Genomic DNA, 8,514 nt, shown 5'->3' with positions numbered 1-8,514 from the left:
AGCATACAGCCTTTGCAGCCAATAACCCAGAATTTGTATCCCATGCTCTTCAGTCAGTAGTTGGGAAATTATTTAACCTGTTTGAACATCCGTTTTCTCTTCTATAAAATAGGAATAACAATCTTCCTTCCTCTCAGGGCTATTGTGTGGAGTAAATGAAATAATGCACGGTGGAGTACTCAACAGTCCACCGCTATACTCCTCAGCAGGGTTTCCTGCAGGAAGCAATGCTGGGCGATACCGTGGCAGGAGTGTGAGCAGAGACTGCGGATGAGGGGATGGGGCTAACGAAGGCCCGAGGGAAAGAGGCTTGAGATGCATCACTTTCCTCAGGCAGGAGAGGACTTCATCGTTGCCCAAAAAGGACCAACAGATCACAGTTGAGTGGAACATCAGGTGGGCCAGGGTCTTCCTGTGAGTTAGGGACTCATTCAGACATTAGCTCAGGAGGAATAAGGCACTGGTGATGGTACTTTCCAAGCTGCTCGGAATCTTTCTTCTCCCAAGAAAATCTGAGCTACCTTTTTGGAGCTTCCCTGCAACTCCCCTTGGACTGGCCCCACACTCACCCAGTGAGCCACCAAGACAGTGCCATAAGGAGAGTCAAGACATGTCCTAACCCAGGCCTGCATGTGATGCAGTTGGAGTGCCATCTTGAAGTGAGAATTGTAGGAATTCCTTCTGGAACTTCTGAGAGAACCCATTGTTGAGTCCTAGATGTATCAGACAGAAAGTCCAGGATGTGTAAACACGTGTGGTCTGAGCGTTTCAGGCGGTGAATTGTGGAAACATCCCATAGAAGATGTTGGATGTTCTGAAAGAGACCCTGTAGACCAGCATCTACATATCTAAAGTTTCTAATAAGAAGATAGGGTCTACTCAGACAGCCTGGTAATGCTCTGCCTGTTGGCAGGCTCCGCTCAGCTTCTGCAGCTCTGGCAGATGCCCTTGGAATGTGGGGAAAGGGCCAGTCATTTGGCAGAGGTCCCCAGCTCTTGGTGGAAACTACTGTGATGGAAATGTGTGGCTTTCTTCCGGAGGTGCAAGGCCCCTCCCAGAGAGGAGGATTTGAACTATAGCTAAAATACACCTCTTCCTCAGTGAGCGTTACAAAGTCCCAAGTCAGACCAACAACTCCAACGAGGTATTTGGCAACATGGAGAGAAGCAGGAACTCTGATGTTGTCATTATGGAAATGCATCCAAAGACTTCAGAAAAACTGTGGCATGCATGAAGGAGCTGCTGAAGTCAGTGGAGGAAGCTGTAGAAAGAAGTGAGTCTGACAAAACAGATGGAGCATGTAACAGCAGGTGGCATTTACAGGGAAAGGCTGTCAGGGATTGAGCTGCATGAGAGACCAGGGAGACTGCCTGAATTCTTGCTGTTAATGAAGCCAGTTCTGGAGAAGGAGGAGCAGGAGGAGGAGGAGGAGGAGGAAGAGGAGAGGGAGGAAGGGGAGAGGGAGGAAGGGGAGGAGGAGGAGAGGAAGGGAAAAAACAAAACATTTCTATAAGCTTGTAGAAAAATGTAAGGCTGCCGAGTTAGCAACTAGATCCCTAGATCTGGCCTTGGTGGCAGAAGTCACCACATGGAGGCAACATTTACTGACCTCAAGTGATTGACAGTGGCAAAGCCCCATCCCCAAAACGGTGTGACTCTCAGTCAAAGCTGCAGGGCCCAGCAAAGCATGTTTGTCCAGTTCTCTGCTCTGTACCAGAGGATGGCCGGGTCTCCAGGGAAGCATTGCTGGTCCTGCAAAACCAAATGTTTACATAAGAAAAGCTGAGAAATGACCCTCGGGCTTTCATACAGGGCACCCTTGTCCTTGCAAGAATAGACACCACTTAGAAGGAAAGTCTGATTTCCCCTCCCTAGGAGTAGTCAGAACAATACAGAGATTGACGTAGAAGGATGAGCATACTTTATGCACATAAGGGAAGAGAACCAGGTTATTAAAATGGAATCAAGTTTTTCTATGGTCACTACTTGTTCTACCTGTAAGTTCAAGACCTGGAAAGGTCATTCCCGCAGAGCACGGGCCTCACACGGTTTTGTTTTGTTTTTGTTTTGATATAGAGTCTTGTTCCGTCACCCAAGGGAAGAGTTGGAGTGCAGTGGCATGATTTCGGCTCACTTAAACCTTTGCCTCCTGGATTCAAGTGATTCTCCTGTCTCAGATTCCTGAGTAGCTGGTATTACAGCACACACCACCACACCCAGCTAATTTTTGTACTTTTAGTAGAGACGGAGTTTTGCCATGTTGGTCAGGCTGATCTCGAATTCCTGACCTCAGGTGATCTGCCCGCCTTAACGTCACAAAGTGCTTGGGATTACAGACATGAGCCATTGCGCCCGGCCAAGGACCTGACATGTTCTGCAGTATGCAGAGTATGTGCTGTGCCAGGAGAACTCCTTGAGAAGGCTGCGTGAGGGATGGATGAGGTGGCACAGCTACAGTGGTGTGTCTTGATCTGGCAGACATGATGCTGGTGGTGGCTTCACAAGGACTGGCCCTAGCCTCTTCCATGCTCTGTCCCTTTCGTGCAAATCAGTCAGCCTTCTAACAATCAAATGGGGCTGCCTTATACTTCTCTCATGGTACTTAGAGAAAATGTCTAGAAAGATCCAAATGTGCATAAACTTCCACACTTAGCTGGACTAAGGCTGAGTAGGACACAGTGCTACAGGAGATGTGTGTCCAGGATCACTTACTTACAGGGGTTTCATGTTTCAGAGTGTTAAACATACCGCATATCACCTGATAGCAATAGTTGACAGAAATAAATAAAAAAAACTTTTTCTGCTGGTTTTATCAGCTAGGAAGGATAGCCCAATCATCCTAGGTTGGGGGTGTGTTTTGAAGGGTAATGGAGATGGCATTGAGAGACTCGGAGGCGCTAGAGGTTCTTGGGTACTCTTGTCAAGATATGAGATGAGCACTAAATGTGGCTGAAGTCCGAGACCTGCTTACTGGAGGGAGCCCCACACGGTCAAATGTTCCACAAAAACATGAAGAAGCAAGGATCATCGGAGGGAAGAATCAAAGGTCTTGAAAAAAGAATTATAGAATATTTTTAAATTTCTCCTAAATGTTCTTTCAGCACTCTAATTTGCGTTATACCCATTATAACCCATAGAACAAAAGACTTTTTGTGGTAACCCATAATTATGACTGTTTCCTATACCATTTAACCAATAAAACTAATCTGTTTGGTGGGAGCCTCTCATGAGGTCATCAGTAGGGGCTATTGGTCCACTTAATTCGTATTGATCAGCTGCAGGTTTTGGCTTACTGGTACCCATTGGCTCCTAACTGAGATATATCACTTAATTTTTGTGGCCAGACCCTTATTTTCTCATGTGTCAAATAAGGTTGCATGACATGACACATATATTTTTTGAAGATTTTCAAAAAGGATATGGAAAAAAGGAGGAGAATGGTGTAGTGGAAAGCAATGATTTCAGAGTCAGAACAGAACCTAATATACACAGTTGACCCTTGAACAAGACAGGAGTGACGGGTGCTCACCACCCCCATGCAGCAGAAAATTCATGTATAACTTTAAAAAGTTGGCAATAGTTTTAGATATTCATGGGATGTATAGTGATGCTTCTGCACATATAACGTATGGTGATCAGATCAGGGTAATTAGCATATTCATCATTTCAAACGTTTATTATTTCTTTGTGTTAGGAACATTTAATACCCTCCTTCTAGTTATTTGAAACTATATAATATATTATGGTTAACTATAGGCACCCTACAGTGCTCCAGAACACTAGAAGTTATTCTTCCTATCTAGCTATAGTTTTGTATATATTTTTTTGTATACAGTTTCCATTTTATTTTTCTCTAGAGGATAGCCCGTCTTCAGTCTTTTAAGGACTCGGCTCCTTACGTGGGTTTTGGTGGGGGCTGTGGTTACATGGATTCTGGTGGGGGTCGTGGGGCAGCACCCACAGGTCTAAATCAGGGTGGGGGTGTTCGGTCCTTGTAGGCTTCACGAAATGGATTTCTGACTACTTTGCTGTGAACTGCACAACTCACGCAGTAATGCAGCTTCGCATACAGCTTGGGAAGTACATAGGCATCAAGACACTCGCTTCAGAAATATCCCCGACTGCTGTGACCTCCGCTATGCTTTGAATGACGAAGTTCTTTATGGCCTCGTCCTTGGGCACACATTGGGCACAATTTGTGCAGCGAATGGGCTGCACGTGGCCATGGCCCTTTTTGGCACAACCATTGTCCCTTCTTTTCTTTGTCGTCTTGGAGGCACAAACAGGAGAGAGGGTAATTTTGTATCTTTTAACACATCTCTCCCCACATTTCCCTTCCCATAACCCTTCCCAGCCTCGAGTATCTTCTTTCTTTTTTACTTCTGTAAGATCAACTTTTAAAGTTGCTACATATGAGTGAGAACACGTGGTGTTTAACTTTTGACTCCCCGATAGCCTACTGTTTATGGGAATCCCTACCAGGAGCTCATACAGTTGATTAACACATATTTTTTGTACATTATAGGTGTTATATGCTGTATTTTCATAACAAAGTAAGCTAGAGAAAAGAAAATATTAAGACAATCACAAGGAAGAGAAACTGTATTTACCATTTATTAAGTGAAAGATCATCACAAAGGTCCTCATTCTCATCATCTTCATGTTGAAGAAGCTGAGGAGGAGGAAGAGGAGAGGTTAGTCTTGCTCTCTCATGGGTGGCAGAAGCCAAAGAGGTAGAGGAGGTGGAAGGGGAGGCAGGAGAGGCAGGCACACTCAATGTAATTCTTAATGAAAGAAATTTGAGTGTAAGTGGACCCATGCAGTTCAAACCCATGTTGTTCAAGGGTCAGCTGTATTGGAAAGGAGAAGAAAACTTACTATGTGTAGGTAATGTAATTTCCACTTAGAAAATGCAAGAACTGAAAAACTATCAAAATTAATAAAATAATTTACCTAGGTGGCAGGATATAAGATAAATATAAAAAATAAATAGCATTTTTATATCAAGAAATAATCAAATTAGAGGATACAATGGGAAAAAAATCCTTTTATGTTAGACACAACCTCTTCCCCAACACACACACACACACACACACACACCCCAAACAAACAAAGCCACACAACCTAAGAATAATCTAATAAGAAATATGAAGGATTGGGCTAGGCACAGTGGTTCACACCTGTAATCCCAGCACTTTGGGAGGCCGAGGTGGGTGGATCACAAGTTCAGGAGATTGAGACCATCCTGGCCAGCATGGTGAAACCCCCGTCTCTACTAAAATACAAAAAATTAGCCAGTCATAGTGGCATGTGCCTGTAGTCCTAACTACTCAGGGGGCTGAAAGCAGGGGAATGGCTGGAACTTGGAGGCAGAGGTTGCAAGAAGCTGAGAGCACACCACTGCACTCCAGCCTGGTGACAGAGCAAGACTCCATTTCAAATATATATATATATATGAAGGATTTATACAGAAAATAATAAACTACAAATCTTTATTGAGAGATACAAATATCAATATGAGCAAATGGTAAGACATAACATGTCACTGAATAGGAAAAATACAAGCAATTCTTTTCAAATTATGAATGTATGGGTTGAGTGTTATGCCAATCTAAAACATATTGGATACCTTTCTTTAGAACTAATAAAAAAGGCAGATCAAAACAAAATACTTCCACATATTGAAACAAATGTTCTTGACTGATTCAGGCAGCAGCAGGGCATGGAAAAGGATAATTCCTAAATTTTTATCTCTACCGTGGACTTCTGCCTTGTACTCCAGACTCATACATACAACTGCCTAGTGATGTTTCTTCCTAGATACATAATAAGCATCTCAAATTGGATTGGCCCCAAACCAAGTTCTAAATCCCTCCCACTAACCCTGAAAAACTTGCATCTGAGTTTTCTCTAACCATGAAATAACTATTTCTTTTCTAGTTTTTCTTGGAGTTATCTCCAAGTCATCATTAACTCCACGTCTAATTTATCAGTGAATCCTACCTCCTTTTACTGTTTTCTCTGTTTTCACCCTGCCCAATCTGTCATTAAAACTTTCTTGGATTTTTTTTCAGTCACCTTCAAACAAGTACACTCCATGAAAGCAAGGGTTTTTGTCAGCTTCGTTTGCTCTTTTATTCTTAGAGCCTAAAATACTGCCTGACACATGGTAGACACTTATGTACATTGATTGAATGAATGAATCAGTTGTACCAGGCACTTTGTGAACCTTTTCATTCTGTAAATACAGGTCCATCAATTCCAGGAAATTTTGTTACAATATTTCATTGATAATTTCCTTCCCTGTATTATCTGTTCTCTTTTTCTGGAACTCCTATTATTCAGGAGTTGAGCAACCTGGAATTGCACTCTACTTCTATTTTCGACGTCTTAATCTTTTTTTCCCCCTACTTTTTGAACGATTTCCTCAACTCAATCTTCCAGTCATTTATTGAGGTTTTTCATTTCTGCTATCATATTTTTAATTTCCAGGAGCTCTTTTTTGTTCCTTTCATTGGTTCCCTTACCATCTGTGCTTGCTTTATTGATATAAGGTCTTTGCTCATCTTTCTGAGAATAATGTTAATAATAATGTTTTTTTTTTTAATTCCTCTTACTTCTTGATCTCTGTTTATGCCAAGTGATTTTTCTATTTGTTTGATTTCTCAGTTATCTATTACTTTGATGTCTGTTAATGATTTAGAGTTATTTATTTATTTATTTATTTTTGAGATGGAGTTTTGCTCTTGTTGCTGAGGCTGGAGTGCAATGGTGTGATCTCAACTCACTGCAACCTCCACCTCCTGGGTTCAAGCAATTCTCCTGCCAAGTAGCTGGGATTACAGGCATGTGTCACCACACTTGGGTAATTTTGTAATTTTAGTAGAGACTGGCTTTCTCCATGTTGGTCAGGCTGGTCTTGAACTCCCAACCTCAGGTGATCCACCTGCCTCAGCCTCCCAAAGTGCTGGGAATACAGGCATGAGCCACTTTGCCCAGCCTGGATTTAGAGTTCTTTTAAAGCTTGTTGTCCCTCCCAGACCTTGAGGGGTCTATTGTTGAGGAACAGTCAATGTCCCTAACTTTGTTTTATCCTCTTGGGCTTTTAAGATTTTCTAGTCTCCTGCTTGGGGGCAAGGAACTGGCTGCTGGTGTTCTGGGAACTGGATGGGAGGAAGCAACTGGGGAGGGTGAGGTTGGGAGGGGAGAAGGGGCAGTTTCAGCTCCTGCTTCACTAGCATTAACCACCTAATCCTCCTGTGTCTCAGAATTGCAGTGTCACATGTCCTTGTTGCCAGAGGTGCTCTGCAGAGAGCAAACTTCCAGTCTTCTTTCCTGATGGAGGAGGACAGATGCCCAGTGGAGTGGAATGGGTGTGGGGGTCTTGGGGTAGAACTACTTCTCAAATCGTTTCACCTGTCCTTGTTTTAGCACTTCTCCTTCGTCCCTGGTTTCAGAGACACAAGGACTGGTGCTCCTAGTCCTTGTGCCTTTCGAGGGTTTTGTGACATAAATTGAGCTGGATTTGGGATTCAGCTTGCTTAGTTTTACATTTGCTACTATTTGTCTCTTGGATTTACAATTCTAAATACTGCTTCTGTTCCTCTCCTGCTCTCCTGGATTCTACAGGGCTGTGTCTTGGGGAACAAAAAATCCCTTTCCTTTGGTTTTAGTGATGTTTCTAGAGGGATCAAATTGAATGCATGTGTTATATCTATCATAATAACCTGGAGCTCCCGCATTGTCTTTTTCAGACGACGATCATAATTTGATGCCATATTATATATTTAATTGTTTATTACAAGTTTCCCCCATTGGGATGGTAACTCTTCAAAGACCAAAACTGTCATGTTTACTACTATATTAATCATACCTAATATACAGTAGGTGCTAAAAATATATTGAATAATGAAGGGCCAAAAGGGAAAAGGCCAGACAAATTTATTCATATACAACATGGACAAATCAAGTAAAAAATTCTTAGGGTCTGTAGGTCCTCATTATGAGTGCAATCATTTATGGCAGCCAGACCAATGAACATAAAAACAACTCACGTTGGCTTGCAACATCGGAGCCACGGTGTATTCATTTTCTAGGGCTGCCACACCAAAGTACCACAGAGTGGGTAGCTTAAACCACAGAAATTACTTTTCTCACAATTCTGGAGGTCAGAAGTCCATGTCAAGGCGCTGGCAGAATTAGTGTCTTCTGAGGCACCTCTCTCTGACTCACACGGTCATCTTCTTCCTTTGTCTTCACACGGTCTTTCCCTGTGTGCATGTGTGTCCAAATTTCCTCTTCTTACTTATTTATTATTATTATTATTTGAGATGGAGGCTGTTGCCCAGACTGGAGTGCAATGGAGACATCTTGGCTCACCACAACCTCCGCCTCCTGGGTGCAAGTGATTCTCTTGCCTCAGTCTCCTGAGTAGCTGGGATTACAGGTGCCCGCCACCACGCCCAACTAATATTTGTATTTTCTGTAGAGGGGGGTTTCACTATGTTGGCCAGG

The 8,514-nt window shown here is 42.8% G+C and overlaps 1 pseudogene; it reads right to left on the bottom strand.

Moving 5' to 3' along the window:
* Window positions 1-3,922: 3,922 nt before the first annotated feature.
* On the bottom strand, window positions 3,923-8,280 carry LOC108591592 (small ribosomal subunit protein eS26-like; annotated as a pseudogene).
* Window positions 8,281-8,514: the final 234 nt, after the last annotated feature.

Source organism: Callithrix jacchus, chromosome 5, assembly GCF_049354715.1.
Source record: "Callithrix jacchus isolate 240 chromosome 5, calJac240_pri, whole genome shotgun sequence".
NCBI classification, from domain to species: domain Eukaryota; kingdom Metazoa; phylum Chordata; class Mammalia; order Primates; family Cebidae; genus Callithrix; species Callithrix jacchus.
The sequence above is the reverse complement of the archived record's forward strand: the minus strand, read 5'-3'. Positions and strand labels throughout refer to the sequence as shown.